Here is a 27,944-nt window from a genome sequence, read left to right as displayed (position 1 = left end):
GATTAAAATTTATCATTCAAATTGAGATGTGCTGTAAGATTAAAATACATACCAGACTTCAAAGACTTAATACAAAAAATGTAAAATGTCTTATTAGTGATTTTTATAGTGATTACATGTTGAAGTGATAATATTTTAGATATATTAGGTTTAATCAGATATATCAAATTGACTTCATTTGTCTCTTTTTACTTTTTTGAGGTGGCTACTGGAAATTTTAAATTACACATGTGCTTGCATTATATTTTTATTGGATAATGCTTTTCTGGAGCATGGACTACAAGAGTTCAAATTCCATTTCTATCACTTTCTAGCTGGGAGATGTGCTCAAATGTGTTTTCTGGGCCTTTTATGAAAAGTGGGCCAATAATAGGACCTACGACATAGAGTTGGTGTGAAATATAAGTGAATTATATGTGTCACAGGATGTTTCAGGGGTTGTTTCACCAGCCGGAAACCCCTGTGGCCAGTGCCACCTTTGCCTGAGTTTTGCTTGGGCCTGCTGGGCTCATTCCACCCACTCAGCCTGGCAGGCTGTGCTTGGCCTACACTACAAGCCCAGACCCCATGCCTGCCAAGGGTGAGCCAGGCACAGAGCAGCAAGGGGTGTGTAAGCGAGCAAGTGTGGGGTCCAGCCACTGCACACAGCCAGGCACTCCAGCTGCTGCAGCAGGGCAGGCAGCTCCAGGCGCCAGCATAGGCACTGGCTTCATGTGAGGCTACGGCTGGACCAGACGTACTGCAACTGGAGTCTGGACAGGGGGAATGCAGTAGCATCCAAAAGATTGCAGATGCCAGAAACCACAGACCTCCAAAGAGGGTGTTACAGCCCTCACCCATGGAGCCCCTTGGTCTGGGCCACAGCTCCTCTTTCTCATAGCCTGCAACATAGTGAGTTGGGGGGCATGTTTCTGCCCTGTTTGTATTACAGCTCTTTCAGTCCCACCATTCAGTGGTCCTGAGTTCTTGCCCCATGTCCAGGAAGAATGAAGTAAGTGGACAACTGGAGTGTGAGCAAGGTGGAGAGGAGCTTTATTGAGTGACGGAACATCTTTTGGGAGACCCAAAGTGGGTAGCTCCTATACACAGGCAGGTCATCCCGATGAGTGTCCAGCTCTTAGCAGAGAGGAGACCCAGAGTGAGTAGTTCCTGTCTGCAGGCACGGCGTCCTGATGAGTTGAGGAGACATGAATTGGGTAGCTCCTTCCGCAGCTAGTAGTCTGGATGTCTATGTGAGTCTAGCTGAATCTGTGGTTTTTATGGGCTCAGAAGAGAGAGAGTGTGTGGCTATTGGTCCATGGGTAGTCATAGGTGGGCCTGGAAAAAGCACCGTTAAGTTCTCACTCCAGGCTGCAGACTCCACCCAACACCGACAGCCTGGCCCCTATGCTTCCGGCCATCTTTGGTTTGAAGGTGGGGCTTCACTGAGGACCCAACCGTTTCTGCTCAGGATCCTGTCTTCCTCCTGTCTCCATTAATCATGTTGTCCACAGGCACCCAGACTGTTCATGGCAAGGTCATGACAGTGCCTGGGCTCAGCTACAACTTTGCTCCACACTGAAGCAGATGCCAGGTGCAGGGAGAGGCCAGGGAGTGAGAGCAGGCACTTCTGAGACTGCAGGGGGAGCGGGGGCTTCCAAACCCCAGAGCACAGCAACGCTGGGTCCGGAGCTGCAGCTGGGTGGCTGCAGCCATGCCCAGGGAGCGCCGGTCTCCCACTCTGCCAACTCAGAAGCAGGCAGGGCTCCCACCTGTTCCTGGCTCCCACAGGCTCTGTGGAGCACATAGGTCCAGCCACGCCTCCCCTGCTACAGCCAGCATCTTCACAGTGGCTGCTCTAGACAGGCTTCTGCTGCCATCACATGTAAGTGTGTAATTCATGAATAGTTCATGTCACATGGTGTGTTCAATATATGTTACCTATTATTATGCTTATAGCTGTCATGGTTGTGGGAACAGCAAGAAACTGGAAAAAGACTGTGAAATATGAGAAAGAAAAAATTTTTCTCTTTCTTCTGAAAGCCTTGTAGAAAATATCCATTCAGATCTGGGTGGAAAATGACTGAGGCCTTGCTCCCAGGGCATACAGCTGCACACTAGGACACCACTGACATCCCCTCATGGGTTGTGGATCAGAACATTCTCTGTCTCCTGCATACTTTCCTACAAAATCCCAAAAGGAACAACTAATGAAAGGTTGCCCTGATATAATTTAGAAAGTGATATTAGTAAAAATGTGGCACTGAACCACAAGTGTGAAGGCTCTCTGCCACAACTAGCCTTATACCTTTCAGAAAGTCCTTAGTTTCTCTGGACTCTGTTTCCTCATCAACTAAATAGAGATAATAGGAAGTGCTATTATGAGGATTCAATAAAATGGCAGGGTAGAGAGAGGTCTGTAAACTACATAGTACTGTGCCAATGCCAATAGCTTTTACTTTTAGAACCATTACTGCAGGACTAGCTTTTCTCCTGGACAAAACATATAGATGCTTCTATAGGATTATTTCCAGAGATCATGAAGACCTACCAGTCTTCCAAACTTTCTCTAAACTGGTCTATGGTAAAGTGGTCAAATCCTATGCTGTAGAAAGTTCCAATAATCCTTTGGGAAACAAAAATGCAAAAGACATCCAATTTAGGGATAAACTAGTAAATCGCCATCATCTATTAACATCTTGTCTTTTTAGAGCTTGCAGTGACCTGATAAGTGTTTGAGGAAATGAGCCACAGTTTAGGTAGGTTTTCATTTATTCTTTTACTCTTTAAATCAACAGATGTACACGTGTGTGTGTGTGTGTGTGTGTGTGTGCATGTGCTATAGCATGTTACTGAAATAAGAATTACTAAAGCAGGATATGAAAAATGGATCAGGACTGCAGGGGGCAGTGGATGATGTGATTTCAATTGGGTAGTCAGACTATGCCTCATTGAGAAGGTACCATTTAAGCAAAGACTTGAAGGAGTTGATTATGCAGCCACCTGGGGAAGAATGTTGCAGAAAGAGGAAAAAACTCTTGTGAAAACTCTAGGACAGGAGCACACCCATGACTAAATGAAATTGAAACAAAAAAATATGAAATATAAATGAAACAAAAAGCTGATTCTTTGAAAAGATAAATAAAATTGATAGACCATTAGCAAGATTAACCAAGGAAAGAAGAAAATCCAAATAAGCTCAATAAGAAATGAAATGGGAGATATTACAACTGACACCACAGAAATACAAAAGATCATTCAAGGCTACTATGGACACCTTTACGTGCATAAACTAGAAAACCAAGAAGAGATGGATAAATTCCTGGAAAGATGTAACTCCCCTAGATTAAATCAGGAACAATTAGATACCCTGAACAGACCAATAAGAAGCAGCGAGATTGAAATGGTAATTTAAAAATTACCAACAAAAAAACTCCAGGACCAGACAGATGCACAGCAGAATTCTACCAGACATTCAAAGAAAATTTGGTACCAATCCTATTGACACTATTCCACATCATAGAGAAAGAGGGAACCCTCCCTAATTAATTCTATGAAGCCAGTATCACCCTAATGCCAAAACCAGGAAAGGACATAACAAGAAAAGAAAACTACAGACCCAATATCCCCAATGAAATAGATCCTAAAATCCTTAACAAAATACTAGCTAACCAAATCCAACAACATATCAGAAAAGTAGTCCACCACGATCGAGTGGGTTTCATACAAGGGATGGAGGGATGGAGGGACAGTTTAACATACGCAAGTCAAGAAATGTGATAAAAAACAAAAATCACATGATCATCTCAATAGATGCGGAAAAAGCATTCAACAAAATCCAACATCGCTTTATAATTAAAACTTAGCAAAACTGGCTTACAATGGACATACCTCAATATAACAAAAGCCATCTATGACAAACCCACAGCCAACACAATACTGAATAGGGAAAAGTTGAAAGCATTCCCTCTGAGAACTGGAACAAGAAAAGGATGCCCACTCTCACCACTCCTCTGCAACATAGTACTGGAAGTCCTAGGCAGAGCAATCAGGCAAGAGAAAGAAATAAAGGGCATCTAAATCAGAAAAGAGGAAGTCAAACTGTTGCTGCTTGTGGCGATATCATAATTTAACTAGAAAACCCTGAAGACTCCTCCAGAAAGCTCCTAGAACTGATGAAATAATTCAGCAAAGTTTTGGGATACAAAATTAACGTACACAAATCAGTAGCTTTTCTATACATCAACAGCGACCAAGCTGAGAATCAAATCAAGAATGCAACCCCCTTTACAACAGCTGCAAAATAAAATAAAATATTTAGGAATATACCTAACCAAGGAGGTGAAAGACTTCTACAAGGAAAACTACAAAACACTGCTGAAAGAAATCATAGACGACACACACAAATGAAAACACATCCCATGCTCAGGGATGGGTAGAATTAAAATTGTGAAAATGACCATGCTGCCAAAAGCAACCTACAAATTCAATCAATTCCCATCCAAATACCACCACCATTCTTCACATCATTAGAAAAAACAATTCTAAAATTCATATGGAACCAAAAAACAGCTCACATAGCCAAAGCAAGACTAAGCAAAAAGAACAAATATGAAGGCATCATATTACCTGATTTCAAACTATACTATAAGGCCATAGTCACCAAAACAGCATACCAGTACAGCATACTCTACTGGTATAAAAATAGGCACATAGACCAATGGAACAGAATAGAGAACCCAGAAATAAACCCAAATACTTACAGCCAACTGATCCTCAACAAAGCAAAGAAAAACATAAAGTGGGGAAAGGACACCCTATTCAACAAATGGTACTGGGCTAATTGGCTAGCCACATGTAAGAGAATGAAACTGGATCTTCATCTCTCACCTTATACAAAAATCAACTCAAGATGGATTAAGGACTGAAATCTAAGACCTGAAACTATAAAAATTCTAGAAGATAACATTGGAAAAAACCCTTCTAGACATTGCCTTAGGCAAGAATTTCAGGATTAAGAACCCAAAAGCAAATACAATAAAAACAAAGATCAATAGGTGGGATTTAATTAAACTAAAGGGCTTTTGCACAGCAAAAGGAACAGTCAGCAGAGTAAATAGACAACCCACAGAGTGGGAAAATAATCTTTACAATCCATACAACTGACAAAGTGCTAATATCCAGAATCTACAATGAACTCAAACAAATCAACAAGAAAAAAAAATTCCATCAAAAAGTGGGATAAGGATATGAATAGACAATTCTCAAAAGAAAATATACAAATGGCCAACAAACATATGAAAAAATGCTCAGCATCACTAATGATCAGGGAAATGCAAATCAAAACCACAATGTGACATCACCTTACTCCTGAAAGAATGGCCATAATCAAAAAATAAAAAAATAGTAGATGTTGGCACGGAAGCAGTGAACAGGGAACACTTCTACACTGCTGGTGGGAATGTAAACTAGTACAACCATTATGGAAAACAGCATGGAGATTCCTTAAAGAACTAAGAGTAGAACTATCATTTGATCCAGCAATCCCACTACTGGGTATCTACCCAGAAGAAAAGAAGTCATTACATTAAAAAGATACTTGCACACGCATGTTTATAGCAGCACAATTTGCAATTGCAAAAACGTGGAACCAACCCAAATGCCCATCAACCAATGAGTGGATAAAGAAACTGTAGTATATATACACAATGGAATACTACTCAGCCATAAAAAGGAATGAATTAATGGCATTCACAGCAACCTGGATGAGATTGGAGACTATTATTCTAAGTGAAGACCAAGACCATGGTCCACATAAAACCTCTCTCAGGAGCCATCCTATGGCATCTCGTTTTGAGAAAAAAATCTGAGCTATCACCAAACTTTTGGGTGTGCAGGTTATCTGACCATAGTCAGACTGATGTTTTAAAAAATTCTTTTATATTAGAAGCACCGCTAGGTACAAGAGGCCCAAATTCTATGTTCCTTTAGATCCCCTAGCTGTGCCGTTGGTATACCAGGGTCTATGGTCTTGCAGATTTCAAAGAAAAAAAAACTGACACCGTCAGCCAACCTATTGCCACAGTGTGAGAAGCTGATGGAAATGACTTGATAAGAGCAATCAGTACCTTTAATAAACTGTGCTACCCAAAATATGTTTGCCTAAAATCATAGTTAGAAAAATATTTGTTCCTTCTCTATTTTCTGCCCCTCTAGATTACATAAATGGTATCTGCACCAAGCAGACAACTGAGATCAAACCCTTCACTGCACACATATTAATTTTTTTAGTGGCTAAAGTGTCATCTGTTCACATTCCTCTCTTTTGTACATAGGTTCAGAAGTTAGAACGTCTAGAGCACATCAGAGAAGGGTTTGGGGTAGGGTGAGAGTGTGGGACTCTTGCAACATCACATTCCATTTACCATCTAGGGAATTATACTTACACTAATGTGCTCTAGGTGAGGGTAAAGGCAGGCAGAGCTCTAATAACAACGCTTACTGGGGATGGCTTTCTTCTAATCTAGTATTTGGCATCTACAACGAACAGTAAGTAGGACAAGAATCTTCTTCATTAGACAACACCGCCCTAGTTAAATACCAGCTCACAAAAACAACCACAGCAAGAACAGGTAGGACTGGGTAAAGAAAGCTGCTCTTTGACCTCAGATTAGACTAATAGTTATTCTAATAGCAAAGTGAATAGGAATTAGGCCAAGGACAGTCCACATCGCCTTTGGAAAGTGCTGGGTATGTATAGCCTTGTTCAAGAAGGCTAAAATAACCTGGCGTAGGGTCTATTAAAATGCATTACAAAGCAAAGCAAAATAGACATTGTTGTTATTTAAAACTAGTTAGGTGGTGGTTGCACAACATTGTGAATGTACTAAATGCCACAGAATTGCTCACTTTAAAATGGTTACTTTTACATTAGGTGGGTTTCACCTCAATTAAAAAGAGAGAAAGAGAACTTGCTCCTAAACAGTTACACAAAAAAACTACATCTGGAAGCAATTTACTTGTATTTTAAGAAAATGACTTGTCCCCAAAGAGTTTATGACAGGATTTATGAAACAAAAATCAAAGAAAATATATATAAAGATTGGTCCTAAGAAAGATTTTTAAAAGATGAAAGCAAACATAGGAAAAAGAAGTATAATATAAAATAAATAAGATGGGGCCAGGTGCAGTGCCTCACTTTGGGAGGCCAAAGTGGGTGGATTGCTTCAGGCCAGGAGTTCGAGGCCTAGCCAACATGTTGAAACCTGTCTCTACAAAAAAATAAAAAAATAAATCTGTCTATCTATCTATCTATCTATCTATCTATCTATCTATCTATCTATCCATATATTAGCTGAGCATGGTTGTGGGCACATGTAAACCCAGCCACTTGGGAGTTTGAGGCTCAAGAAGTACTTGAACCTAGGAGGTGGAGGTTGCAGTGAGCCAAGGTTGCCCCACTGCACTCCAGCCTGGGCAACAGAGTGAGACTCTGACTCAAAAAATAAAGAAAGAAAAATAAAAAACAAAATGGTAACACCAAATCTAAATATATCAATTACCCTGATACATATAAATTAAACTTGCCAAGTCAGACTGGAATAAGACATACTCCAGTTCCTATGCTATTTTAAAAAAAAACTTCCCTAAAGCATGAAAATACTGAAGGGTTGAAAAGAAAGGAATGAGAAAAGATACAACCGCCAAATCCTAACCAAAAGACAGCTAGTATAGCTATATTAATAATAAAGAAGACTTCAAGACAAATAGCTTCATTAAAGACAGCATTTCTATGCGATGATTAAACGTTAGTCGCCAAAGCAATATAACAATTCTAAACTTGCATGCACCTCATTAAATAGACTTAACAGATAAAAACAAAAATTGAGAGACCTCAAGGAATAAATTGACAAATCCACCATGAGAGTGGGAGACTACAACACTCTTATTTCAATAAGTTATAATTCAAGTAGCCAAAAAGGCAAAAATATGGAAGTCGAAGAATACAATTAACAACTTTGATCTGATGGAATACTTAGAAATATTTATTATATACTCAACAGGTCTATAAAAGATGTCACAACAAATTTCAAAGAATAGTTACATGAATCTAATTTGTTCCCTAAACCCTAGGAATTTAACCATGGCTATGGGAAAAGTGGGGTCCAATCTTAAATGAAATGAAATAAATTTTCTGACATCTAATGGACTAAAGGAAATAGAAGTTAAAATATGTAACAGAAAAATGTTTAAAGCCACATTTCTTGAATATGGAGTTTATGGAATGAGAGTTTTTCTACTAGACATTTTTTTAACTGCAAGAATACTGTTTTCAGAATACAGTTTTACACTCTGATGTTTCAAACCTAATATATATAAATATATATATATATATATATATTTTTTTTTTTGAGACAGAGTCTCACTCTGTCACCCAGGCTGGAGTGCAGTGGCGCGATCTCGGCTCACTGCAAGCTCCGCTTCCCGGGTTCACGCCATTCTCCTGCCTCAGCCTCCAGAGTAGCTGGGACTACAGGCACCCGCCACCACGCCCAGCTAATTTTTTGTATTTTTAGTAAAGACGGGGTTTCACCATGTTAGCCAGGATGGTCTCGATCTCTTTACCTCATGAACCACCTGCCTCGGCCTCCCAAAGTGCTGGGATTACAGGTGTGAGCCACTGCACCCGGCCCAAACCTAATATTACATGATAGGCATTTTGTCATATCATTGTTATCTTTTATTTAGGAACTCCTCCCTAGGCCCTACATTTCTCTCTCCTTCAGCCAGAAATCAAAAGACCTCTTCTAAATATAAATTTGTCAATTAAGATACCTGGAGACCAACACACCCAGAAAGTTATAATTCCTTTTAGACTTCATCTGGGTCAACCCGTTCAACAATATATTCTAATTCCTGATGCAGCCAAATGTACTTTATTTTGTTTAGGTCTCAGTTGTAGTGAAATAAAAGATGACTTCTATACTTTCAGTTAACTGAGGGTTTAAAATCGGACTACCTACAGCTTTTTCTTTTCTGGAATATAGTCAATACCAGCCCTTCTTTCCATCACAGAAACCCATAATTACTATTTCCTCCTAATTTTCTGATTAGAAACTTGTTCTTTGAGCTTTTTCTAGAAAACTTCCCACAGGCCTTACCTCACTGAAATCTCTTTCCACAGCAGCCTAGTCCTTAAGTCAGAGCTTCAGGGATGACCATGTATTTTGATAGGGTAAGAACATATATCAGATAGAGTTCTTTATTGAATAATGGTGGGACAGGATAAGAAGTTTTGAAAGTTAGCCAGGAAGAAGTGCTACTGGCTATTTTCACTTAGAAACTTGACTAGCTCTTACTGTTTAACTGTGTGCTAATCCCTGGGAAAGAGAAGGCACAAGTGTTACAGGATTTTAAGGCTCCTCACATTAAAATTCTTAGCTTTCTGTTTCCTTTTTCTGACAAGCCTGAACAGTTTTTCTCATATTAGCTTGAGAGTTCAGCCAAAGATTATTTTAGGTGTAGGGAAATGAAAGCAAAGAGCTCTTCCTTTGTTTCCCAGATTTCAAGGGAGTTCACAACTTAGAGTAGTGGACAAGAGACAGGGTAACGGAAAGAACTCAAGTGAAAGCAAAGGAAACACCCCAAACAGATGGTCAGTATGAGGGACTATGCTGAGGAGTCATGAGGTATAAGCCAACAGAATGCAAATAAGGGGAAAACACATGAGTACAAAGGGTTTCAAATGGAAGAGGAAAACAGCCTGGGAGAAGGCAGCAGTTTGAGCTAATTAGAACTGTGGCCTTGAGTTTAGTGGGAAAGGGTCCAATAAAGAGACCAGTCCTGCTTGGAAAACACCAGTGTAGTTCCAGTCTTCTAAAGTCACCTGGGGACGGGCATGGTGGCTCACGCTTGTAATCCCAACACTTTGGGAGGCCAAGGCAAATCACTTCAGGCCAGGAGTTTGAGACCAGCCTGGTCACCATGGCAAAACCCTGTCTCTACAAAAAAATTAGATAGGCATGATGGCGCATGCTTGTAATCTCAGTTACTCAGAAGGTTGAGGCACAAGAATAACTTGAACCCGGGAGGCGGATGTTTCAATGAGCCAAGATCGTGCTACTGCACTACAGCCTGGGTGACACAGGGAGACCCTGTCAAACCCACAGCCAATATCATACTGAATGGGAAAAACTGGAAGCATTCTCTTTGAAAACTGGCACAAGACAGGGATGTCCTTTCTCACCACTCCTATTCAACATAGTGTTGGAAGTTCTGGCCAGGGCAATTAGGCAGGAGAAGGAAATAAAGGGTATTCAATTAGGAAAAGAGGAAGTCAAATTGTCCCTGTTTGCAGACGACATGATTGCATATCTAGAAAACCCTATCGTCTCAGCCCAAAATCTCCTTAAGCTGATAGGTAACTTCAGCAAAGTCTCAGGATACAAAATCAATGTGCAAAAATCACAAGCATTCTTATACACCAATAACAGACAAACAGAGAGCCAAATCATGAGTGAACTCCCATTCACAATTGCTTCAAAGAGAATAAAATACCTAGGAATCCAACCTACAAGGGATGTGAAGGACCTCTTCAAGGAGAACTACAAACACTGCTCAGCGAAATAAAAGAGGATACAAACAAATGGAAGAACATTCCATGCTCATGGGTAGGAAGAATCAATATCATGAAAATGGCCCTACTGCCCAAGGTAATTTGTAGATTCAGTGTCATCCCCATCAAGCTACCAATGACTTTCTTCACAGAATTGGAAATAACTACTTTAAAGTTCATATGGAACCAAAAAAGAGCCCGCATTGCCAAGTCAATCCTAAGCCAAAAGAACAAAGCTGGAGGCATCATGCTACCTGACTTCAAACTATACTACAAGGGTACAGTAACCAAAACAGCATGGTACTGGTACCAAAACAGAGATATAGATCAATGGAACAGAACAGAGCCCTCAGAAATAATGCCACATATCTACAACCATCTGATCTTTGACAAAACTGACAAAAACAAGAAATGGGGAAATGAATCCCTATTTAATAAATGGTGCTGGGAAAACTGGCTAGCATATGTAGAAAGCTGAAACTGGATCCCTTCTTTACACCTTATACAAAAATTAATTCAAGATGGATTAAAGACTTAAACGTTAGACCTAAAACCATAAAAACCCTAGAAGAAAACCTAGGAAATACCATTCAGGACATAGGCACGGGCAAGGACTTCATGTCTAAAACACCAAAAGCAATGGCAACAAAAGCCAAAATTGACAAATGGGATCTAATTAAACTAAAGCGCTTCTGCACAGCAAAAGAAACTACTGTCAGAGTGAACAGACAACCTATAGAATGGGAGAAAATTTTTGCAATCTACTCATCTGACAAAGGGCTAATATCTAGAATCTACAATGAACTCCAACAAATTTACAAGAAAAAAACAAACAACCCCATCAATAAGTGGGCGAAGGATATGAACAGACACTTCTCAAAAGAAGACATTTATGCAGCCAAAAGACACATGAAAAAATGCTCATCATCACTGGCCATCAGAGAAATGCAAATCAAAACCACAATGAGATACCATCTGACACCAGTTACAATGGTGATCATTAAAAAGTCAGGAAACAACAGGTGCTGGAGAGGATGTGGAGAAATAGGAACACTTTTACACTGTTGGTGGGAGTGTAAACTAGTTCAACCATTGTGGAAATCAGTGTGGTGATTCCTAAGGGACCTAGAACTAGAAATATCATTTGACCCAGCAATCCCATTACTGGGTATATGCCCAAAGGATTATAAATCATGCTGCTATAAAGACACATGCACACATATGTTTATCGTGGCACTATTCACAATAGCAAAGACTTGGAACCAACCCAAATGTTCAACAATGATAGACTGAATTAAGAAAATGTGGCACATATACATCATGGAATACTATGCAGCCATAAAAAATGATGAGTTCATGTCCTTTGTAGCAACATGGATAAAGCTGGAAACCATCATTCTCAGCAAACTACCACAAGGACAAAAAACCAAACACCACATGTTCTCATTCATAGATGGGAATTGAACAATGAGAACACATGGACACAGGAAGGGGAACATCACACACTGGGGCCTGTTGTGGGGTGGGGGGAGGGAGGAGGGATAGCATTTGGAGATATACCTAATGTTAAATGATGAGTTACTGGGTGCAGCACACCAACATGGCACATGTATACATATGTAACTAACCTGTACATTGTGCACATGTACCCTAAAACTTAAAGTATAATAATAAAAAAAAAAGGAAAGTCACTCGGCATTAGAAATTCTTCTGAAACTGTATTAAGGTCCCCTGAATGCTACAGGGAGAAAATTCAAGAAGGAAAAGGTACTGAATTTTTTTTAAGTTGCAGAGAGAGAAAGATATGTGAGTACAGAAAAAAAAATTGAATTTGACTATCAAGTTATTTTTTATGTGATTTTAGTGAGAGTTGTTTCAGAAATGAATGAGAAAAATGAGTAAGTGGCCAGAAAATGGCAATAGCTTGTATAGACTGTAGTTAGCAGAAATTTAGCTGTCAAGGGAAGAACAGAGATAGGGCAAAACATCTTGGAAGACTGTGTAGTAACAGAAAAAAGTTATTTTAAAAACGAAGGAGACAGTTGCATTTGTGTGCACACAAGAGAGAGAAAGACACAGAGAGAGGCTGAAGGCCAAAAATCGACAAAAAGTTCACAAAGAATGAGGCTTAAAAAAGATCAGATTAGGATTCTAGAGGCATTAGGAAAACGTGCTCTGGAGAAAAGGTAAAGTTAACCTTAAGGAAGAAAAACACCTCCTGCAACAGGGCAGAAGAGGTGGGAAGATAGGAAAAATAATAATATGTCAAGTATAACAAATAAATTTTGTATCCAAGTTTTTTTATAAAACAGAGAAGCACCAGGCTATCCAGTAATATATGGTTTCTCCAGGAGGCTCTGAGTCAAGTAAAGTGTAATTATTGACTCTTTCTCCTAAATTAGTGAATTATTCTTTGGACAAGGAAAAAATATGAAGGACGTAGAAGTTCAAGAGCAATCATTCAGGCTCAGAGCCTTTAAAATAAAATGGTTAAAAATATAAAAGAAAAGGAAAACAGCTGAGGCCATGTTGACCTTACTAGACTTCTAGATCAGGATGACATTTTAGACACAGCTTTGAATTTCACTGACACACACACACACACACACACACACACAAAGACACACACACACACAACTTTCCCCGTGCAGTGTCTTGCTTCATTTTGTTTCCTGCTTTATTACAAAAAAAATTCAAATTTAAATTTGACAGAATAAGATAAGTTATATACCCATCACTTAGGTGCAATAAATGTTAACATTTTGCCTTAACTGCAAAATTATATGTATGTTTGTGTCCCTGTATAAATTTATTGATGAAGCATTTGAAACCGGGTTAGATATCATGATGTTTAACCACTAACTACATCAGCATACATCTCCTAAACTAAGAAAAATCTCTTATACAGCCTCAATACCTTTATTATACCCAGAAACATTATCAAAAATACCTTGATATCCCCCAACATCCAGGCCATACTCAAATTTCCCAAACTGAACAACAAACACATTAGTAGTTAGCTTTTTCAAACTAGAATCCAATCAAGGCTTACGCACTGCGTGTAGTTGTTCTATATCTTTTGCTAATTTTAAACCAGAATAAAACAAAGCACAGACTGTGCTTTTGTATCCCCATGACATGGGCATGTTAAAGAGTCTCAAACAACAGCTTTATAAAATTATCACATTCCTGATTTGTTGTATCTCACAGCAGTGTTTAACACATACCTGTGTCCCCTGTACTCCTTATGTATTGGGAATCTGAACAAATGTCTTGATTACACACAGATAAAACATTTGAAGTAAGGGTACTTCAAAGGCAGTGATGTTACTTCATAATGCATTACCTCAGGAGGCACACAATGTCAAGCTGTCCACTGTCAGTGAGGCGTAGTTTCATGATGACAGTTTTATTTTAAAGGGTACTTCACTCATTATAAAGAGCAAATATCTGTAGGGTGGTACTTAGGCCTCATCCAAATATTCTATTTCTTAAAATGTTTTTACCTAACGGTTCCAAAATTCATTGATAATTCTTTCCTGAACCAATTATTTCAGGATATCAAAATGGTGACTTCTACTGGTATTATTCCTTCTACACTTATTTGCTGGGAATCTTCTGCAATACTCACAGAGCTCGTCCTTTAAAACACAATATGGTTGTCATTTGGGCTATTCACCAATATTCTGGTGTTTGGGTTTTTTTTCCCCCTTCTGCATACATAACGGGTGTATTAATCAGTTTTTGCATTGGTAACAAACAATCCGGAATCTTAGTTGCGTATAATGACACAGATTTCTTGCTCACAGGTCTGTGATTTGGCTGAGGCCCAGCTGTGGCTCTGGTGTGCTTTGCTCCAGTCCCTAGTTTGGCATTACATATCTCTCACACCAGAACTCCAAATAAAGAAGCGATGGCTCCTTGGGATCTGCTCCTCTTTTACTGGATGGTATGAGTGCCAAAGAGTGAAAGCATGAGACGCCTCCCTAAGTGGGGATGACATGAATCAGAACGCTTGTAACCCCAGGAGAGACATGCAGTGAAAGTGAAAAATACAGTTTTTAGTTTTGAGCCACTGAGATTTTGAGGTTGTTTGTTACTGCAGCATAACCTATCTATCTTGACAAATACAAACAGGGTGCAGCTTAATTATTTCCTTTTAATTACTAATTTTCAGAGGAAGGAGTTGGTGTACTAATAACCTCTACTGCGGCAAATAATCTTATATTTTATCATTCCCTTTTTCCTTTTTTTGAATGTCATTTTGGACTTGGACATTTTTATTAATGTGATCAATCACAAACATTATTTTTTTGATGCTCATATTGTCCCAGACTCAGTCGGTGACAGCCCCTTCAAGCTGTATCCTTTGGTCAAGACCCCAATTGTTCTCTAGAAACTCCTGATATAATAAGAGATCTTAAAATCACTGTAAATATTCCCTGTCTGAAACCTAGAATCAGCCAGTTCCATATGGAGCCCTAGTGCTTTTTAGAGAGAATGATATTTTAAAAAACAATACCTGAATGTCAGGTGTGCTCAATACTACTGGTTCATAATGGTTTCTAAGTTCTTTCATTGGACAGAGTGGATAAAGCATGTATTTTCGTTCTCTCCCCTACCCTATGTGTGTGTGTGCATGTGTGTGTGTGTGTGTGTGCCACTCTGTCTCTCTTTCTGTTTGCCTATCCCTCTTTCTTTTTCTCCACATATGCGCACTCACACATACAGAGAGACTTATAGATTATATGTAGATAAATTAGAGATACATTATATAGATTAATTATATTGCATATAATACATGATATACATTATATAGATCATGTGTAACATTATGTTATATATAATCTTATTTTCATACTAATATTTACAACTTAGATTTGATTTTATAGAGTTATTTCCCCTCCTAATTTCTTTGTTTCTATATTTATTTCTCTTTTCTCATACATTGAAAACATTGGATCCTGATGTTATTAACCTATTTATTTATTTGCTTTATTCTAGAATATACATAAAATAATTTCAACATTATAATATCAAGAATAAAACTACTGGATTAAGTTTAAGATTTCCTTGAGTACTTTTCATCCTGAAAAATTGTGCCACCAAAAGATGTATAGTAAGAAGTCCTGTGTGCAAAAGACACTTAATATAATTCCTTTTATTGTACAGTCATGTTATCTATTAGATATGCAATTCAGTCAATTTCTTAGCCTTTAATTAGGAAGACGACGTGCAATTTTTCTTACACAAGCATCCTAGGACAGCTTGTTCTCTTGCCCTTCTGTGATCGCCTGTGTCATTATCACAGCTATTGTTCTGTCTTTTGCTCCTAAACTGTCCTCTCGTGCCACAGAGCTGGCTGTCAAAAACGTTAAGGATTAAGTATTCTTATTCCAGTTGATGAAAATCCTTCATCATTATAACCCTTGAACCAGATCTAGAAGATTGGATTAGCATGTGTAAAACTGCCATTGAGGGGAAAGCATTCAATTGCAAGGAAAATAAGAATCAATGGAAAAATGGAGAAGGAGAAGGAATTACAGCTCCACAGAAAAAGCTAAAGCCCAGCTGTGACTGTTGGAAGGAAAGGCTGGTTATGGACATCCAGTGCTGTAAATACATTCTAGCGAAGGCTGAAGGAGTCAGAAGTCACGATCAACTGTGTTGCAGTCAAACAGAAGCTCAAACAGAAGGAAATGCATTTACCCCACAACAGAAAAACAACACTAACAACAACTGATTCTTATTCAGCAATTACTATTCCAATAATTTACTTCTATTAGGTCATTTAATCCCTTTGATAAATGTATGTGGTAAGTCCTATGATTGTTTCTATTTTACCAATGAAGAAACTGAGGTAGAGAGAAATATTATAATTTAACCAACCTCCTAAAGATTGTAAGTGGCAGAGCCAAGATTCAAATCCAGAGATTCTCAGCCAGAATCCAGCACATCATAGCAAGCTCTTTCCCCAAGAGCAAGATATTCAGCTGTGGAAAGCTAAAGAATTATTCAAAACAAATGAGTTCTCTATTGCCTGTATAAACTAGTGATAGGAAGCATTGAGGGAGCCCTCAAAAACCATGTTTTCAATTCCAGTTAAGCCACTTAATCCCTAAGTAACTGTAGGGTAATTCTTATTTAGAAGCCATCATCTTACTCAATACTACTGCTCAAATAACACACTGTGACAATTGTTTTAGGTACAAACACTACTTGATCATGTGAGTGTACCTGTGAACACAATTTATATAAATGTATAAATGGGAAAATTATAAGATCTCAGAGACCAGTTTGACGTGCTTTTGTAAGCATGTTTTTTTTTTTTCTAAATTTTTGGTTCTTTGTTTACTTATTTTGTGTGTGTAATTTGATCTCCTTCAACACCTGCGCTCTCAGTTTTCTCTCCTATCCAAGTATATATACCTAGGCTCCCAGCACATAGCTTGGTTTTAGGTAGAAACCACTCTCTGAGCATCCTGTGCCAATGTTATAGACCAGGTAATGACTGCAGGGTGCTCCACCAACAAAGCTGACATTTCAAGGGCACTCTGCCAATTGGAAAGTCAGAAATAAACAAGAAACTGATCCTATGGATGCAAAGTGTGAGAAAGTATCCTTTCTCTTGGCTTTCAATTTAAAATCATGTCACTGAAACTTAAAGCCTTTACTGTTTACACCTTTTCCACTTCCAGCACAGGAGTTTAAGCCCGCAAACATCTGTCCTTGATTTCTACTCAGCTTCTTGGTTATTCCTATGCAGTCAAATCGAACAGAAAAATAAAATAAATTAATAAAATAATCATTACTCCTCTGTTCTCTTGCTCTTTGTTGATTTCATTATTCATTTGAAGATATGATTGCAGAGAAAGCAGAAAGAATCTGGGGAGAGAAGGTAAAGAGTGAAGGGTACAGATCAAGAAAAAAGGCCAGCAGATCTCAATTTGCAGAACACAGAGTCATCTCAGGAGAAAGTTTAGTAATATCAGTAGTTGTATTAATCTCAGTGACACTAGTTGCTATATCAACCAAAAATCCCAATGGCTTAACACTAAAAAAAAGAATGTTTTGCTCACATTACAGTCGGATGTAAGCACTCCTGGTTTGGTGGCTCTCTTCCAAGCAGTGACTCAGACAGTTTCCATCATTTCTCTGGCCGTCTATCTTCAAGATTTGTTTGCCAATATTGCCACTGGCATCAATATCCAGTAAGTTGACAAGAAAAAGAGAGCGGAGAAAGAGCATCTGCTTTTTAACCACCCTGGCCTGTAAAAGATGTGTCACAGCCATGCCCATGCCGTTGGCTTCCATTCCCAACTGGAAGCAAGGGAGTCTGAAAGCAGTGGCCCCTGGATGGGAAGCATGACTTGCTGGTGTAAAGTTAGCTGTCCAGACCACTATTGCTCTAGGAGGATTACTCGGGACACAGTCCTGGGATCCATTTGTTCAGAAAAACAATGGCACTGAGAAGGAATGCAAAGGAACAAAGATCAAAGGCTGCCATCTCTCAAAGACCTTGGTTCTCGGCGGAACGAACCAGCCTGAGTCAAAATTGTGAAGTCAGCTGCAGAAGGCCTTTCCTCTCTTCTTTATGCCTTGCTCCTCTCATGTGTTCTCTTGATAGGCATTTACTATTCTCATGGTGACCCCAAGTTCTTTGGGCCGCCCCTATTTAGTGGCAATTCCGACCCATTCGCTCCAGACATTGCTAGGTGACCAGTTAGTCAAGAGCTTAGATGTCTACAGTTGTGTTCAGCCCTGTCTTTGATAACATTTGCATCTTAATGTTCCTAAATCAATTAACCTGAGGCTATAAAAACTTTGGTCTCCATGAAAATGATTTAGTCATTTCATCATAGTCTAATTTAGGAGAAATCTGACAGGCAGAGAATCCTTTGGAAACCCCTCAAGTCACTGTACACAAGTGGCTTCCTATTATGCAGGAATAAAGTCAACCCACAAATGAAATACTAAGACTGATAAAATCTCTGTCATTATCATAGTTATTTATAGCTTACAAGCCCTTTAATATTTACATACAAATAAAAACACCATTATAAAAAAAATACTCTCTGTATTTCCCTGATGAGAAAACTGAGACTTGGATAATCTAAATTGCTTTCCTAAAGTCACAAGACTTGCAAGGAGTAGGCTAAAGGCTGAAGCCAAGAGACCTTAACTCATAATTCAGTGCTTTGTCATAATTCTGAGGGAAGTTGGCCCTTTCTTGTGCTATCCAATATTTCTAAAGTATTTAGCAGTCCTGTCTTTCAAATTACTTCAAGCTAAAAGTATCCTGTTGTTCTGTTTTCCAACTTCGTCGTATATTTGAGATTCATTTCCTTGTTTTCTCTATTACCTCAGTCTGTGTTCAGATGTTCTTCTTTCTTCATCTGTAAACGTTTCCTGATAGTTAAGTATCTGGGAAAAAAGATTCGTAGTTTGGCAAAAGTTAGATGGCTGATATTAGTGAATTTGCTTCACAATCCATAGAAAGCTGCCCAGATTTATTGCTGTGCATCCTTCCCACCCATCCACCAATCCTCGCCAACCTGCAACAAGCGGGTGTTTCACACTTTCCATTCTTTTTAAATCGCAACAGCTAACTGAACAAGTGCTAAACCACAGTGTTGGAAGGTAGCAGGAAAGCCAGTAAAGACCTACGACCTGCCACATATAGTCAAAAGAAGACTGTAGTTATAAACAAGATAACAGTAGATTTTTTTCTGAAATACCCATGCAAATTCACTCTATTACACAGCAGGGCTGGGGTATATTTGCCACTAACTATGCTAAGGAGAAAATCTACCTCATTTACTCCATTTTCCCAGATTCTTTATTTTGCTCAAGACACTGTTCCATTCTCATTCCATATTTGTCTCTTTCTCACACCCCTAACTCCTTTCAGTTACTCCCTCATAATCTCTGTCCTCCCTTTCATTTTTGTCTTCTAGAAATTCTTACCTAATTGTTAATGCTTGTTCCTAATATTTCTGCTCATTGCTTCCTCTCAAAATATACCATATTACATCTCTTTTTTAAAAATGATATTTTATGGTAGTAAAACTGAGAATGAGCTTCTAGAGTTTGCCTTGGCAAACTACAAGCAAGATTCAGCCTGCAATGCAGTTCGATATGGACTCCAAGATGAAAATGTTTTTTACATTCTCAAAGAATTGTAAATAAAAACAAATAGTAATATTCGACAGAGACAGAAGGACCCAGAAAACCTAAAATATTGTTCTCTGGCCCTTTCTGGAAAAAGCGTCCTAGCCCCCGTTCTAGACTATATAAAACCTCTGGTCTCTCGTCTATTGCTGTCCTCTGTAATCTTTACTATTCGTTGGAATCCTCTCCCCAGTTTATTTACTAAAGTAGAGGATACAGTGTTATAGGGCAACCAGATGCAAACAGGAACTGAAATGTAAGGCTCCTAATATCTTTCTTCATGTGGCATGACGATTATTAGAAGAGTTAAAAATCTCCTTTTATTTCAATTTTCTGTTTTGAGAGTAACGTATTTTTGGCTACAGAGAACAACCCCTCAGATCACAGCCTTGACCTTCCCAATGTTTCAGAGGTCCATTGAAGAACCACCAGCGCACCTCTCTCCCCAGCACAGGAGAGCAGGAGAAAAACAGGTGAGATAGTGATGACGTGGGAGGCAGCAAGAAGGTTGTGCAGGAGAAAAGTCTGAATAATTTACCTTCCAGGTGCATCTTAGGTGGTGGCAAGAGATCTTTCCAAACCACATCAAGCTAGAAACTGATTTTATTATTTTTCCCACCTTCGAGTGATGCCTCCTCTCTGCTTTTGACTCCCCTGTTAGCAGGCTGAGGTGCAACTGGAGAGGTAAAGTGTCTGGGAGACAGCGATAGCAGTGTCCCCAGGGAACAGGCTATTGGCATGCGGGTTGTGCTGCCAAGCCTGACTGCTTCTCTGAGACAAGTATCAGAGCCAGAGTATGTTGTGAGTTGGTAGCAGCATATCCCGGGAAAGCCTCCACTAAAAATCGTGACCATTATGAGAGGAAATATGCTCCCAGTCAGCAAAACGGTATGAAAGCAAAATAATAGATAAGCAACAATACACTGGAACATGCTTTATAGCAAAGACCTACCTAATAGTAGGCACATATTAGCTGTAGAACAAGCTAAATTCACATGCTTAGCCAGAGGCTGTGAGCTTAGATTTAGGAGACAAATATAAAAGCAGTAATAGCGTCAAGGGAAAGACCCTTGCAGGCCCACAACATTTCTCCTACTAGAATGTAAGTCCATATAGCGATTTTCATTTTTAAATAAACATTTATTGAGCCTATGTGAACTGTTACATTTTAATCTAAAGCTGAGACAGGGTAAGTCACTTGTTAAGGGTCACATGGTTATAAATGACAATACAAAGAATTAGAGGGCCAGGGAAAGCCAGAAAGAGAGAGAACAGATGAATTTAGACAGATGTGGCTTTGACTGTCAAATCTGCTACTTAGAAGCTATGAAATTTTGTGCAAGTTACTCACTTCTCTGAGCCTTAGTTTTCCCATTTCTAATGTGGGAATAATATCTACTTTTCATGGATTTTGTGAGGATTAGAGGCTGTTTTTCTAATGTGAATGGTTTATGGCTGATCCTTTAGAGAAAAAGAGGACAGAGAGAGGAAGGTGTGTAAGTAAAAAGTGCTTACTCCAGGAAATGCAGGGGTAAGGTCGGCCTGTGTGTCAAGGCATCAGAATTTCAGGTAGAGTTACATCCAGATTTCCATGACCTTTGTGGACAAGAGATTAGAAAACACGCAGTTCTTACAGTCAGTCCTACTGTGACTATAAGAATTCATGGCTACAAAAAACACTTCCATTCTAGGGCCAGGAATTCTGAGCAAAACATTTGCAAGTCAGTCCACTCCAATCTATTGCTTGATGGCCATTCTAGACCCTCGAAAACTGTGTGCAAAGGAATATTCCTTCATTTCTGCCTCTAACTTGAATCTCTTGTTTTCTGACATTCTCAGCTTCTCAAAAGCCTTCTGAACACATTCGTGTGATGAGAGCTATTTCCTATCTGAGAACAGAAGTCAGGGAAGGAAGAAGGAAAATGCAAGACTAAACTGCCACTGGCCTGGGAGTCTCCACCCATTTCCTGCACTGTGGCCACTGCTATAGGTAGTTACCAGGTAATATCTCTTCCTCCAGTTTGCAAAGTCTCTGGTATTATCAGTTATAAAAATGTAATCTAAAATTGATAGAATAGGCCGGGCACGGTGGCTCACGCCTGTAATCCCAGCACTTGGGGAGGCCGAGGCGGGTGGATCACGAGGTCAGGAGATCGAGACCATCCTGGCTAACACGATGAAACCCCATCTCTACTAAAAATACAAAAAAATTAGCCGGCGTGGTGGCGGGTGCCTGTAGTCCCAGCTACTCAAGAGGCTGAGGCAGGAGAATGGCGTGAACCTGGGAGGCGGAGCTTGCAGTGAGCCAAGATGGCACCACTGCACTCCAGCCTGGGTGACAGAGCGAGACTCTGTCTCAAAAAAAAAAAAAAAAAAAAAAAAAAAATTTGATAGAATTACTTTGGAAAGCAAGAAAGCATACCCTGGTGAAACTGAACAGGAATATAAACTATGACTCAGCAATCCAATTCCCAAGTGTATAATCTGAAATTGCTTGCTCTAGGAGATATAAGATTATTCCAACAACATTGTTTATAATAGACAAAAAACCTGGAAAAAAACTGCATATCCATCAAAGGCAGAATGCATTAATAAATTGTGTTATACTCACACCATGGAGCATTATCCATTAATGAACATAAACTGTTGTATATTTAAGAACACGGATAAACCTCAAAACACAATGGTAAAGGGGCCAAAAACAACTCATATAAGAATATGTTTCCACTTACATAAAGTTTAAAAAGCAAAACAAAGTAATATATTATTTGGGGATAGCTATATGTGAAATAAAACTATAAACAAGCCAGGGGATGATTGGTTACCTACCCCTAGGGACTGAGAAAGAATGCAATTGATGAGGTTCACCCGAGAGTCTTCAAAGAACTAGTGATGTTCTCATTTTAAGCTGACTGGTAGGATCCTGAGTGCTTATTTTATTGTTGTGATTATATTTTCTAAATGGTTCATATACATTCCATATACCCTAGGGTATGTATAATTTATTTCACAATAAAAAATTAATGTAACACAAATGTGCATGGGGCCCTTAAGGTCGTCTCTGCTCTCACGCCACACTATCTTGAGTCAAGTAACAGATCAGTGTCAGCCCTGACTAGTGTTATGGTCTGAATGTCTATGTCCCCACAAAATTCCTATGTTGAAATCCTAATCCCAATGTGATGGGGTGGGGCCATTGGGAGGCAAAGTCTCTGGTAGTATCAGTGATGACAACATAATCTAAAATGGATAGTATCACTTTGGGAAGCAAGAAAGAATACCTCGGTGAAGGTGATCAGAAATGTAATCTATGATGCAGCAAAACTTTCCCTGTTGGGATCCTTAATGGGATCCCTAATGGGATTTCATAAGTGCTCTTATGAAAGAGGGACAAGGAAGTTTGTTCCTTGTTTCCACCACATGAGGACATAGCCATCTATGAGTCAGCAAGTGGGCCCTCACCACACACTGTATCTGCCTTGGCCTTGGACTTCCCAAGGCTGGATTTCTCGTAGCCTCCAGAACTGTGAGAAATACATTTCTGTTGTTTATAAACCACCAGGTCTGTAGCACTTTGTTGTAGCAGCCCTTTGCCTGGAGTATTCATCTCCCTACTTCTCATGTCACCAACTGAAAGTGCCTTCTTTTTCATCTTAACCAAAGTGAGTCTGCCCATCAGTCTCTGCTGCAATCTCTTAATCTGTTCCCTTCATAACAAACTCATTACAAACTGCAACAACTTTGTTTACTTGTTTCTGTTTCTTTTATTTTTGTCAGTCTCTGCTACTAGAACACATGCCTCTGGAGAGTCAGGACTTTGTATGTCTTGTTTATTGCAACCTCCCCATTTCTCAGCACAGTGCCTAGTATAAAATAGTTGCCAGATATGGTGATATGAGTGTGATAATAAAAAAGTATCATAAACCCACAATAAAATAATGACTTTGTTATAAATTGTCATCTTATGTGCCAAGGCTTACACACACACACACACACACACACACACACACACACACACTCTCATCACCCCAAGCCCTGCCATTTTTCTGCATGACTCTGGGGCTACATGAGTGGCCTGTCCAGAATCCTGTCTTCTCTTTCCTTTGAGTTTTCTATCTCCATTAAACTTGTATTTGCCTTTACTGCAACCACTAATCCAGATTTTTTTGTGTGTTTAAAGTAATAAATATTCTATACTTGGAGAATGGCCTAATATCGTTACAGCGAGTTCACTCAATTACTCCCACTCTTTTGACTGCTTTTGACCGACCCAGTAGTCCCCTATCCGACTTCTTCACCTCTATGGCCTTCCATGGAAAGCCACTTGCCAGTATCCTAACCCCCTCTGCCTTTGTCCTTCCTTCCCTCCCACACCCCCTCTTTCCAGGATCTAGATACTTTAACTCTCAGCTTCCTCAGTGTTTGCACCCGGGCTGCTAATCATTGCTAGAGAAAATCACACAACTATAAATTCATGATAATAAACTTCATCTGGTTCTCCACACTGCTCCACAAACTACATTTCCTAGTCAGCTCACTCTTCATATTTTAATAATGATACTTCAAGATTTCTTCACTCCCCTTATATGCTTGATCCCTCTACATTGGGACACATTCTCAGCAAATAACCCACATTGTTACCTCACAGAAATTATCGAGTCCACTTGTCAGAAACTCATCCAATCTCCTAACTGCAGTGGGTTGAACAGTGGACCCCAAAAAGACATGCCCAGGTTTTAACATGTAAAACCTATGAATGTGACCTCATTTGTAAAAAGCATCTTGCAGATGTAATTAATGTAAGGATCTTGAGATGAGATCATTGTAGATTTAGGGCGGGCCTGGAATCCAATGGCAGGCATCCTTACAGAGAAATGCAGAGAGAGATCTGAGACACAGAAAAGATGGCCAGGTAAAGACAGAGGCAGAGTTTGGAAGTATGCAGACCCAAGCTGAGAAGGTTGTTCAGAGGAGTGAAAATCTGCTTACACCTTGACCTTGATTTTGGATTTCTGGGCTCCAAAACTTTGACAGAATAAATCTCTGTAATTTCTGAGGCACCCAGTTTGGGGAAATTTGTTATGGCATCTCTAGGAAATTCATGATGCTAACTAAGCTGACACCTGCATTTGTACCTGCTCTATCCACCTTCTCTTCAGTTACAGTACTAAAGGTTAAGTCTACAGCTAGGTTGTGAACCCAACAATAAGACACTGAGGCTAATGGTGCAAGTCTCAAGCTAGATTGACTGGGTATCAATCCTGTCTCCACCACTTACTATGTGATGTTGGTTACTCAGAGTACCATTCTATGCCTCAGTTTCCTTATCTCAAAAAAACAGGATAACAATAAAAAGTACCTCTCTAGGAGAGGCTGTGTAGGAATTAAATGGAATCATGCCCTCAGAACAGTTACTGAATAAGAAGCGAACAACTTTTATTACTAGTATTATCATAATCTCTGGCTGCCTCCTCAAAGACTAAACTATCTATTGATTACTCCTCTCTCTTGTTCCTTCAATGTTTTTCTTTATGAGATAACTTCCATGAGCATTTAAACACTCACGACCATTCCCTATCAAACAAACCACTCCCTAAACCACACACTTCTCCCTCCAGCCCCCATCCCATCCACAAACTCCATTTCACAACAAATGTTTTAATTGTATACATTCCCTGCTTCTCCCTCCTCACTTCTCACTCACTTGGGAACTCACTAATATCCACTTCTGTCACTCCACTGAAGCTTCCCTTGACAACCCATGTATTACCAAATCCTAAAGGAAACATCAGCCCTTATCAGCAACATTTGACACTGTGGCTCGTGCACCCTTTTTTAAAAGCATTTTTTCATTGATTCTGGCCCCAGCCCTCCTAGTTTTCTTCCTGCCTATCTGGCCAGTCTCATTTGCTCACTTCTACCTCCTCCGATGATTCCTTAAATGATGGGTTCCTCAGGGTTTCTTCTTAGCCATTCTTCTTTTCTTATTTTACCTTCTATGAGATATTGACCACTCCCAAGACATCAATTTACTCACAACAGACTGATCATTCCTAACTTGTATTTCTGGCCTAGATTTCTCTTCACAGTTCCAGGCTCATATATCTAGCTGCCCACTAGACATATCTACTGGTACATATTTGACACCTCAAATTCAACATGTCTAAAGTGGAAATACTCATCTTCCCTGGCCTTTTTGAGAATCTACTTCCTCTACCTATATCCCCTTTCTCATTAAAAGGCACTTCCATTCACTCATTTGCTCAAGCCAGAAAGCTGGGAATCATCCTGGACTCTCCTTTTCCCTTTGCCTCTTACAGCTGATTTCCACTGAGTCTTATCCATTTGATATATTAAATGACCCTCAGTTTCATCCTCTTCTCTCTCTTTCTCTCCACTTCTCTAATACAAGCCAACACCATATCACATATACCCTCAAACTGTCTCCAACCTAGCTTCCCTTCAGTCTTTCTCCGAATTCTTCTGGAATAATCTTTTCAAACTGTATTCCAAACTATAAATCTAAGCCTGGTCAACACACACACACACACACACACACACACACACACACACACACACACTCTCTCTCTCTCTCTCTTCAAATCTGTCATTGGCTGGTATTTTCTCTTAGGATAAAATCCTAACTCCTTAAGAAGGTTTATCAGTTCCTCCACAGTCTGGCTCTCGGCATTAGATGTCAGTCTCACAGACTACATGGAGTGCTTTTGTTCTCTCCTTCCTTCACAGCTCAATGCCACTTCTTCCAGGAAGCCCTGATGACCCTCCAGCTTCCAGATGTTCCATGGTGTTCTCTCTACTTCCCCTAAGAGTGAACCCTCCATAATGTGTTGGGATGACCTAATCAATGTCTGTCTTCCACACTCCAGAGCAAGCAGTGTGAGACCCAGAACCATGCCTGTCTTATTCCCAATGCATCTCCAGTGCCTCTCAAAGTTCCGGACCCACAGCAGGCACTTCATAAGGACTGGATGAGTAGATGAACCAATGCTATTTTCCTTGGGGAATGACTCGGTACACTTTATACTGTGTTTCTCTAAATTCTGTGTGTATCATGACTGAATTTGTGCGTATATATATGTATACATATACATATGTATGTGTATACATATATAATGATCATAAGAGTTTTTGACTGAATTACAGCAGAAGTAATTAGAATAATTTATCTTTGAACTTTGTCATACAGTACATTTGAAGGAAGAAATTATTTAATGAAAATCTAGAAATTGGGAGCAGTTTAGTAGTGTGATGCAAGGATCTTGGAGGAAAAGTTTTAAAGGACACTATACTCAGGTTAAGACAAGACTATTTAAAAAAAATAATTTGTAGCAGATTAGATTCCTTAGAGATCAGCTTGGAAACTATGAAGAAATATTCATTTCAGTTAGAGAACCTAGAGGAAAATAATTTGGGATAGAAAGTGGGCGGACAACAAAATCCAAATTTTAGGGATTGTTCAATAATACTGTTCAATCTACACAGTTGGATCATTTGTACTTTAAACACCTTTAACAGATAATCTATTTCTTATTAAGGGTATTTCAGATAAAAGTCTGAAATTTTATTTCTCTTCTTGCATATACAGATCATGGATGAGATTTACAGACAACACATGCATTTAAACAGGCAAGACGTGGTATTTCACCAAAAGACCAAAATCAAGTTGGGAAAGAACATACTTTAATGTTCCCGCTTTGACCCCAAAATACAGAAAGTAAAATAGTATCTGAAAAAAATGAAACTCAAACTTCATGGGGGCAAATGCTGTGTGTGCAAAATCACTGACTTGCCAGGCGTGGTGGCTCACACCTGTAATCCCAGCACTTTGGGAGGCTGAGGCAGGTGGATCAACTGAAGTCAGGAGTTCAAGACCAGCCTGGCCAACATGGTGAAACCCCATCTCTACTAAAAATACAAAAAAAAAAAAAAAAAATAGCTGGGAGTGGTGGCAGGTACCTGTAATCCCAGCTACTCAGGAGGCTGAGGCAGGATAATCACTTGAACCCGGGAGGCGGAGGTTGTAGTCAGCGGAGATTGCAGTGAGTGGAGATTGTGCCATTGTACTCCAGCCTGGACAACAAGAGCAAAACTCTGTCTCAAAGAAAAAAAAAATGGCTTTACCAAGAAAAAAGATTTTATTTAGAGTTTGCATTGGAAA

General features: G+C 39.4%; 1 protein-coding gene across 7 annotated transcripts in view; it reads right to left on the bottom strand.

Moving 5' to 3' along the window:
* AIM2 (absent in melanoma 2) overlaps nt 1-27,944 on the bottom strand; it is a 125,697-nt gene that overhangs the window by 41,895 nt on the left and 55,858 nt on the right. For 3 of the 7 annotated variants that reach the window (XM_054527269.2, XM_054527214.2, XM_063727243.1), the window contains one exon: nt 18,957-19,018. The exons of 1 other annotated variant lie outside the window; for it this stretch is intronic. The gene's annotated coding sequence lies outside the window, so the exon portion shown is untranslated. Of the gene's footprint in view, nt 1-18,956; nt 19,019-21,280; nt 21,891-27,742; nt 27,857-27,944 lie in introns of those variants that run through there. 3 more of the 7 variants (XM_054527238.2, XM_054527264.1, XM_063727242.1) reach the window with 2 other exon arrangements.

The sequence above is a fragment of the Pongo abelii genome, chromosome 1, assembly GCF_028885655.2.
Source record: "Pongo abelii isolate AG06213 chromosome 1, NHGRI_mPonAbe1-v2.0_pri, whole genome shotgun sequence".
Taxonomy (NCBI): Eukaryota; Metazoa; Chordata; class Mammalia; order Primates; family Hominidae; genus Pongo; species Pongo abelii.
This window is presented reverse-complemented; position numbering and strand designations above follow the sequence as displayed.